The sequence below is a fragment of the Lathyrus oleraceus genome, chromosome 5, assembly GCF_024323335.1.
Source record: "Lathyrus oleraceus cultivar Zhongwan6 chromosome 5, CAAS_Psat_ZW6_1.0, whole genome shotgun sequence".
Taxonomy (NCBI): domain Eukaryota; kingdom Viridiplantae; phylum Streptophyta; class Magnoliopsida; order Fabales; family Fabaceae; genus Lathyrus; species Lathyrus oleraceus.
The window spans coordinates 477,426,430-477,435,259 of NC_066583.1; the positions used below are offsets into that span (position 1 = coordinate 477,426,430).

The 8,830-nt window shown below is 41.0% G+C and overlaps 1 pseudogene; it reads right to left on the minus strand.

Moving 5' to 3' along the window:
- Window positions 1-1,865: 1,865 nt before the first annotated feature.
- Window positions 1,866-3,084, minus strand: LOC127081416 (pyrophosphate-energized vacuolar membrane proton pump 1-like; annotated as a pseudogene).
- Between the last annotated feature and the right edge of the window lie 5,746 nt (window positions 3,085-8,830).

Consider the following 8,830-nt stretch of genomic DNA (forward strand, 5'->3'; position numbering starts at 1 on the left):
ATTGATTTGTTTATTGAGAAAATACTCGACGTTGGATCGAGTCTTATTTTTGATCTTTTGGAAATTGTTGATTTTATTCTTGTGTTAGTAGCTAACTAAACAGTCAAAGAAATAAAACAGTAAAATTATTACACATCGGGGGAGTGGGGTACATTTTGTCAAATGGGGATTCAAAATACTGGAATAATTAAATCGGGCCCAAACAACAAATAATGCAATGTATGAGTGTAAGTGCAGGAGAACTGTCTCATTGTAAGAAGGCCCAAGAGTAAGCCATGTGAAGAATGTAAATAACACAACAAGTTATATTTGTAAGACACTTAAAAATTAAATCGAAAAAAGGATAAAATCGGGATTTGCACGGATGGAAATTGAGGAACACACAGAACCTAAATAATGTGCTCAAAGCCGGTTTGCACATATTGACAACAATTGAAATGTCATATGCGATTAATCGAAACGCGGCGATATACTATCAATATATCGATAAAAATAATCATGGATAAATAACAAGAAAATTGTCAAATCCATAAATTAAAAATCGATGTTTAACATTAAAATCAACAAGTGTTTAAAAAAAAGGAGAAAAATAAATAAATAAATAAAAGGTTTAAAATAATAAAAAAAATGGTAATAATAATAAAAACTAGTAAAAAATAGAAAGTATGTTAAAAATGAGAAATGCTGAAAACCAGGGATTGAACCCAGAACCTAGAGTTTACCAAAGCAACTCTTTACCAACTCAACCAGATAGACATCCTTGTTATATAGTTTCAAACGCTAATACATAATATAACAAAAGACGCACCAGACCTTTTAAATAAAACACAAAGTTGAAAACAGTAACTACGAATAACCAAAGCTCATGTTGAAAACAGTAACGACGAATCCAAAGCTCAGTTTTCTTTCCATTTTTCAAAATCAAAATCTTAACAGCAAGTTAACATCACAAGCAGCGGTGTTGCTAAATCAAACATGGAGTTCAAAGCATAATCGAAACATGGAGTTCAAAGCATAATCGAAACATGGAAATAAAGCTCGGAAAGGAAACTAACCGGTTGCGGCGAGCTCGACAGGTGAATGTAGACAAGCGTTGCCTTGAAGTCTCTCCTTTTCTTTTCTGAATGGTAGCCGCCAATCCTCTCCAAAAACTAGGGTTTTTCAGCTCTCCTCTTTATGAAAAGTGGCCTCTCTTTTATATGTGGCTAATTTCTCTTTCCTCTGCTGTGTTGCTGTGTTTTCTCAGAGTAGTGGAGGTCTGCTGTGCAGTGGAGAGGTTTGTTTGTACAGAGGATGTCTGGGGAGTTTTGTCCTTATTCCACTTGTGGTCCCTCTTCCTCAATTCTCTCCATTTCCAAGACTTCACTATTGGTAAGAAAACTTTCACTACAGTAACTGACTTAGCTGAAAAGTTTGTTGTAGAATTAACTGATTTTTGGTATTTGTGTTGTTGTGGTTTTACTGCAGTGCATTTCCTTAAAGTTATGTTGCACCATCCTTGCTTTGTATCAACCTGGCCTGAGTTTTCTCGCTGCCTGCTGCGGCGTTACTTGCTACGGTAACGAACTCTGATCGCGGGTGAAGAGGCAACGTAGCGGCTACTCTCTACGATATCAGGAATGTTCGGAGCTTTTCCAAAGCTCGAAACAGCACTGTCAGGAAAGACGAAGTCTCCAAAGTCATACTCATCAGCAGCATTCTGAGAAGGATTAAAGACACCTCCTCCTCCAACAGATGTTGTATACTCATTCCCTACCGAACTGGTTGGAGATTGAGCAGAGCCAGTCTGCACTTCACCACCGATACAAATTTGTAGCATTATCACCACCACAAAAAAAATTTAATGACTAAAATTTGTTCATAAACTACAGGAAAACCACTCCCAGTATTAGAAATCCTGTCACCATTAGAAGGCTTTTAATTCTCAATTTGCGGCTGTGGATGTTGTAGGCTGAAGAATCGGAATTTGAATTCATTAATGGTGCTGTGAAGTTGCCAAAGGTGCTATTTTTGTTGCCAAAACTTCCAAGATATAGACAAGAGCCATGACTTGGATCTAAGGTGGTGATTGTAGCACATGTGGCATAGTCAGGTTTCGCAGTTCCCTCCATCAATCCGGGAATCGTGTTGAATTGCCTGCAAACTTTCTCAACCATCTTCAATGATGCGCTTCCAACACTCTTCATGGTCAGGTCAGAAAACCAGTAAGAGAGCATGGCACCCACAATCAGACCGATGAAAACCTTGGGAGTCAGGACATCAACTGTTGTAATACCAGCATGGCTCACAAAGGCACCAAAAAGAGCCAAAGACACAAGGGCGACATAACCAATAGCAAACCCCTTTCCAATGGCAGCAGTTGTGTTTCCTGCAGCATCAAGAGCATCGGTTCTCTCACGAATTTTGTGACTCATTCCAGCCATCTCGGCAACAACTCTGGCATTGTCACAGATTGGACCGTATGCATCGATGGCTACTCCGGTTGCTATAGTATTCAACATTCCAAGTGTAGCAAACAACAACACCATACATGGCATCAAAGGCAAGACCAAGGCAAGATAACAGACTTGCATCCCAAGGCAAGACCAAAGATAACATTGGTAGCAGCACCAGTCCTGCAGGAATCAGCAACATCTTGCACAAGGCTGTATGCATCGCCGGTATAGTATTCAGTGACAAATCCAATGATAAGCCTCTGTGCAAAGACCAACAGAAACACACAAGGATAGCTGCTAGTTCTTTACAACTTTCTGCTCTCTAAACTCGAAGATGGTGAAGGTAGATGGAAGCGCTAACCAATTAACAATTGCAATTCTACCAGTCATCAGTACTGTTGAAACGACAATGCTATTTTTCAATGCTGGCTCAAATTCCTTTACAAGTTTGATCTCAAAAAAGTCAGTTGCAAATAAGGTGGTTAGCAAGAAAGCAAGGAGATCCACATAACTGATGATGAGAAGGAACAACATGGTAGTGAACTCGTGATTAATCCCAAAAGAAAGAGATGGAAGCAAACACAAGGGCTGCACAAGATGCCTCTGCATACGCACCAAATAGATCGGATCCCATACCAGCAATATCACCAACATTATCAGTAATAACAGCTGGATTCCTTGGATCATCCTCAGGAAGTTTATAATATTATGTAAACAATGAAGGGCTTTTAACGCAAAGCTCACCAATCCCTGATTCCTCACTCTCATGCTCCTCATCTGCAAGAATCTTGACCTGCATACCAAGTAATGGTTTGCCAACGGTGCTTGCTTTACGCTCACCTTTCAAAGGATTTGAGAGTGCCATGACAAATTCTGTCATGCCATCTCGCTCCAATAAGTGATGTCCGGTGATGGATTCCCATTCTTGCATAACTGGTTGAGGAAGTGCAGAGGATCCACACATCATTAGACGCAAGTTCCTTGTGCTAGATGCAGAAGTGGCTCTCAAAAGTATTCATTTGACACTGCTGCAGCTTGTGAGGATTAAAATGGCAGGCTGTCCAGGCACTGTAGTCATGGTGATAAGCAGGTTTACTGTGAAATTCATTGGAGTGCTCAAGAAACTCACTGCCTAAACAACGGTTGGATTCGGGAACATTCCCAGCTGAATGAGGACCAGGCTCATTTGTAAATTATGTATTTTTCTGGATAACCTACGATTTACAATGAATGAAAATTGGTTTTTCTTGCAGCAAGACAAGGATCTCTCTTGTTTAAGTGTGTCTTGAACAATTTGTTTGCTAACATCATCTCCAATGCTAAGTCCAAGACCTTCTTTTGCAGCCAATGAGAGTTCCGTATTAGGCTTAATTGTTTGGGATCCCAGATTACTGCAAAACAGATGTCTTATTCAAGGAATCATCTTGTCTGGCAAAGAAAAACCTGGACTGGTTCTTCTAGATGTCCGATAGGCAACACCAAGCAGTGCCCCTCCATGCAAACCAATGACTGGTTCATTACGTGCACCAACAGATCTCATTAGTATATTTGATGTTCCATCATCCAACACGGTTCGCACTTGAACAGAAGTTGAGGAACCAGCAGCAGCTGCGGCAACTTCTTTTGCTCTTTTTGATGAACTACCCTTGGGAATTATAGGAATTCGGGGAGGTAATGATGATTCCAATATAGCAAATCTGTCACAACAAGCATCCCAAGCGAGAAGCCTTGCACTGCCAGAGTCAACAATTGACCAATCACTGACCTTGTAGACAGAGAAACAAGGAATATTTGGCCATACGATTGCTAAATACTTTCCTGAACTGCTTACAAGAAGAACCGAGTATGAATCATGAGGAACGGGTGTGCTAATGTGCTTCTTCCCCTGCTTGACAGTCAATGGTTCAAAAGAATCTCCCTGAGGTCTTCCTGTTTCCGACAAGGAACTGTTATTTCCAAGGGATGGATTCACATGAGTTGTTCAGTTAAAAATTTAATAGCTTTAGTATATCCACTAATAATCTCACTAGGATGCAAACCCATCCTAATAAGCTCCTCGGCACCATGAAGCAACTCGCCGGCAAAAGACATAGTCAAATTAGCACCATCACCGATTTCCTCTTGCTGAGCCTTACTAGCCAACACCAAAATCTTAGCAGCAGGATGTTGAACTTCAAGTTCATTCACAATCGTAGCAGCATCATTCGTCATAAAAAGTTTATCCAAATGATTTGTAACCATCTCATTCATCCCGTTGGGGCCGAGGGAAGTGCGAGTGATGGTGAAGAGTTGGTTACAGGCATCAGTGTTTTTGAGAACGGCTTCGTCGAGACCAGAGAGATGCTTGTGACATTCTTTGAGCATGGATTGCATACCGTAGGACGATTGAGAGTTGAAACCTACCACATTTGTTACTGTCAAATTTTTCATCCAAGAGATACCAAAGAACATATAACTTTAAGCAATTGGCAAAACAAATTTTAGAGCGTGGGGTCCTCTCCCGAACAATAGGTCCTTTGTTGCCACTGGATATTTTCAACAACACAGAAATGCCGGTGGCTTCCATGGGGTCCATGTCCATATCTGGGCGATCATTGTAGTGATCCAACCACTGATCTCCAATTTCATCAACTCCTGATTGGTTCATCTCTAGCCAGTTTGTAGGTATATGCTCATGGTGATTGTTTCATTATCCATTTTCTTTAAATTATCATGCACGCAGGATTTAGAAGTTGAGCATGATTCTGTTAAGGATTGTTGCAGGGCCTGCTATCACTACTGTTATGACGTTTTGGGCATGACAAGGCATAGCTCCAGTTCAAGGATGTTAAGTTCCCGAAAATTGGATACATGACAATAAGGCCAGCACTAGTAATGATCTTATTGTTGGATGGAGAGAAGCTAATGCCAGCAGTTGGTGGACTTGGGATCATTGGTGACCTTATCCCTCTCTAAAGCTATTTCTTTTGACAGCTTGTCAATTTCAGTGGTGTAATGATCAATAGAATCTACTTTCGTTCCACAACAACTAAGGAAACCATTCTTCATTTCTGGTCTTATTGAAGTTCTGTCCAGCTTATTTTGATAATGGACGAGTCAATTCTGCATCCTGCTCTCCTTTTTAACCAACTTTGCCAACCGGTTTGCATTATAAACAACCTGGTGAGTCAGATAGGTATTCGAATGGTTGACCAGAACGAAGTGCTCCACAAGCTCACTAACAGATTCGCCAGGATCTGGTGGAATGTTTCTAACGAGCACCGAAAATTGATCAGGACGACGTTTTTCCGGTGTAAGAAACTGCAATCTCATTGCGGAAACTTTTCCATACTCCTACATCAAAATATAGCATGTCCAGAAGGTAACTGCATAAGCAGCTATTATATGTGACCAAAACCTTTCGGATCCACGCTGGACATTAGAAATTGAGAGCTTATCAATGTCAGTGGAAGTCTCGGAAGATCCAGCCAGTTCTTGCCTCGCATGAAAATCTTCCATTTATTCATGTGATAAAATGCTTTGTTCATATGCCAACATCATGATTGAATGGACGAAATAAATGAAATACGAATGAGTATGCAGAATTCCTTCAATATGAATGGAAATTTTCCAATGTGAATGAAGAAATAAATTTTTTTGAATGATGAATGAATGAGAAAAATGCATATGAATGATGGCCTAAAACAAAAATGTTTTGCACTTGACACATAATTTATTTGAAAGAAAAAGTGAGAACTGGTAATGTGACAAGGCGAGATGAATAATCACTTCAATGAAACGGGAACGAAAGATGAAACATGGGGCTCCCTTGATTGCGACAAATGAAAGAGGTTTCAAATCTCGTATGGCTAAAGAGATTAATCATCTTATACCAAAATAAAGAAACAAAACCCAAAAGACTAACATGGACTGGTCGTGGTAGCAAGTCCAACAACAAACATTTTTTTTTTGGATAGTATCATGACCAGATGGAATGGTCATGAAGAAAGAAAGCAAATGAATGATTGATGGGGAAAATTTTTCAGGGCCAAAATCGGGGTATGACAAATGTACAAATGGGGGGTGCAAATTTGAGGTGCTACAGCTGCCCCTATTCAATCAACTGAGAACCTGAATGGATGAGAGCAACGGCTGTCAGACCTTCAAGGTAATCAGGGATTGAATACCAAAAGAACCTGGAATTTGCACTCTGCGGGGGATGATCAAAGAAAAGAATGTTCACCAATGGCCGCTTCCACTGGGGATTTGATATGGACCAGACAAGACGTTTACCGACGACTCTACTGGGGATTTTGATTTTTTTTTTCGGAGACAGAAACCACGACTAGACGCCAACGGACGAATAGGAATGACTCAACCAGACATCAACGGATGAATGGGAGGAGATCTGAACAAGATGTCCCTGCCGGGAACATGCATGTATTGGGGAAGACGCCAACACAGCAACAATTGTCTAGAAAAGACCCTCTTGGGGAAGCAAGAAAGGGTGAGGTGTTACCGGTTAGTAGGTAACAAGCTCGGGAAGAAGGAATATCTAAGACCGGTGCACGGGTGAGAGATATCAATCAACCAAAAACATCTGAGGAAAACCTGAATAGGAATATTTCGACTCAGGAAAATCTGACTCCACAGGGGACCAAGGTCGCAATAGGGAGCAGACAGGAAGGAACACCAAGGATACCGGGTTGTAGGCATATGGACATTCGATTCCACAAGGAATACGAATCTTACTTGATTGGGGAAACAAACAAAGGGTTCAACCAAGGAGTGCATGAGATATATTATCTATAGCCGTCAAAACGTAGATAATATACTCGCATGGAAGATTATCCATAACCGGTTTGTAGGTTGACAAAGGATAAATCGACCGAAATCGTCAATTGGTGTGTGTTCCAAAACACTCATCATCCTGAAGAGAGTGCAAGCAAACTTGTTAAAGGATGGACATTCGATTCCACAAGGAATACGAATCTTACTCAACTGGGAAGGACAAGACTTCGACCAAAGAGTGCATGAGATATATTATCTATAGCCGTCAAAACGTAGATAATATACTCTCATGGAAGATTATCCATAACCGGGTTGTAGGTTGACAAAGGATAAATCGACCGAAATCGTGAATTGGTGTGTGTTCCAAAACACTCATCATCCTGAAGAGAGCTAGAAAAGCAATCTTGTTAAAGGATGGACATTCGATTCCACAAGGAATACGAATCTTACTCGATTGGGAAGGACAAGACTTCGACCAAAGAGTGCATGAGATATATTATCTATAGCCGTCAAAACGTAGATAATATACTCGCAAGGAAGATTATCCATAACCGGGTTGTAGGTTGACAAAAGATAAATCGACCGAAAAGAGAAACAATCGTTACCAACAACAACAGGGTAGACGAGAGATGACTCACTGGGGACAAATTGCGCGAACAAGGCAGTTATCCAAACAACTGGGGTAGAATGAATATTCGATTCCGCAAAGGGACAACGAATCTTACTCGACTGGGGAAACACGAAGGGCTTCGACCGAAGAGTGCATGAGATGTATTATCTATAGCCGTCAAAACTTAGATAATATACTCGCAAGGAAGATTATCCATAACCGGGTTGTAGGTTGTCAAAGGATAAATCAACCGACAAGAAAGGCATCGGGACACCAGACTAGGTATGTAAAGATGACCAATCAAAAGGGGAAACCACAAACATTACCGGCAAACGGTGAATGAAAGAGGACCCACTGAGGATAAAATGGCTTACTCGGAGCAATTATCCAAAAGGAAGGGGAAGACCCGTTGGGGATAAAATTGCTTAATCAAAGCAAATATCCAAAAGGGAAAAGGACTATCAATACCGAAAACTGGATAATGATAACCGCAAAGAGGGGATTACATCTACCGGTTCGTAGGTAGAAAACCACGGAAAAGTAACCGTCATCGACTAGGATGAGCACAAGGGTTGACTCCACAAAGGGGAGAAAAGAGAGTTCACATCTACCGGTTAGCAGGTAGAAGACCACAACAATCTGCTGAGGAACAGAATGGGAGAAAATAGGATTTACAACTACCGGGTAGTAGGTAGAAGACCGTAAAGATAGGACTTACAACTACCGGTTAGTAGGTAGAAGCCCGTAAAGATAGGACTTACAACTACCGGTTAGTAGATAGAAGCCAACAAATTCCGCTAAGGATAAGATGAATGAGTGCCGGTTAGTGAGCAACTATTCATTTATACCACAGGGAGGCACAAGAGACGGCCAATAGGAAGCCAATTTAGGATCGATCCAAAAAGGCAAACTGAATCAAGACTCATCCTAATGAGGAAAGAACTCAATAGGGAAAACCCATCCCGTTACGTGTGTAGGGAGGGAACGGAAGCAACCGTCATCCACGAGGATATAA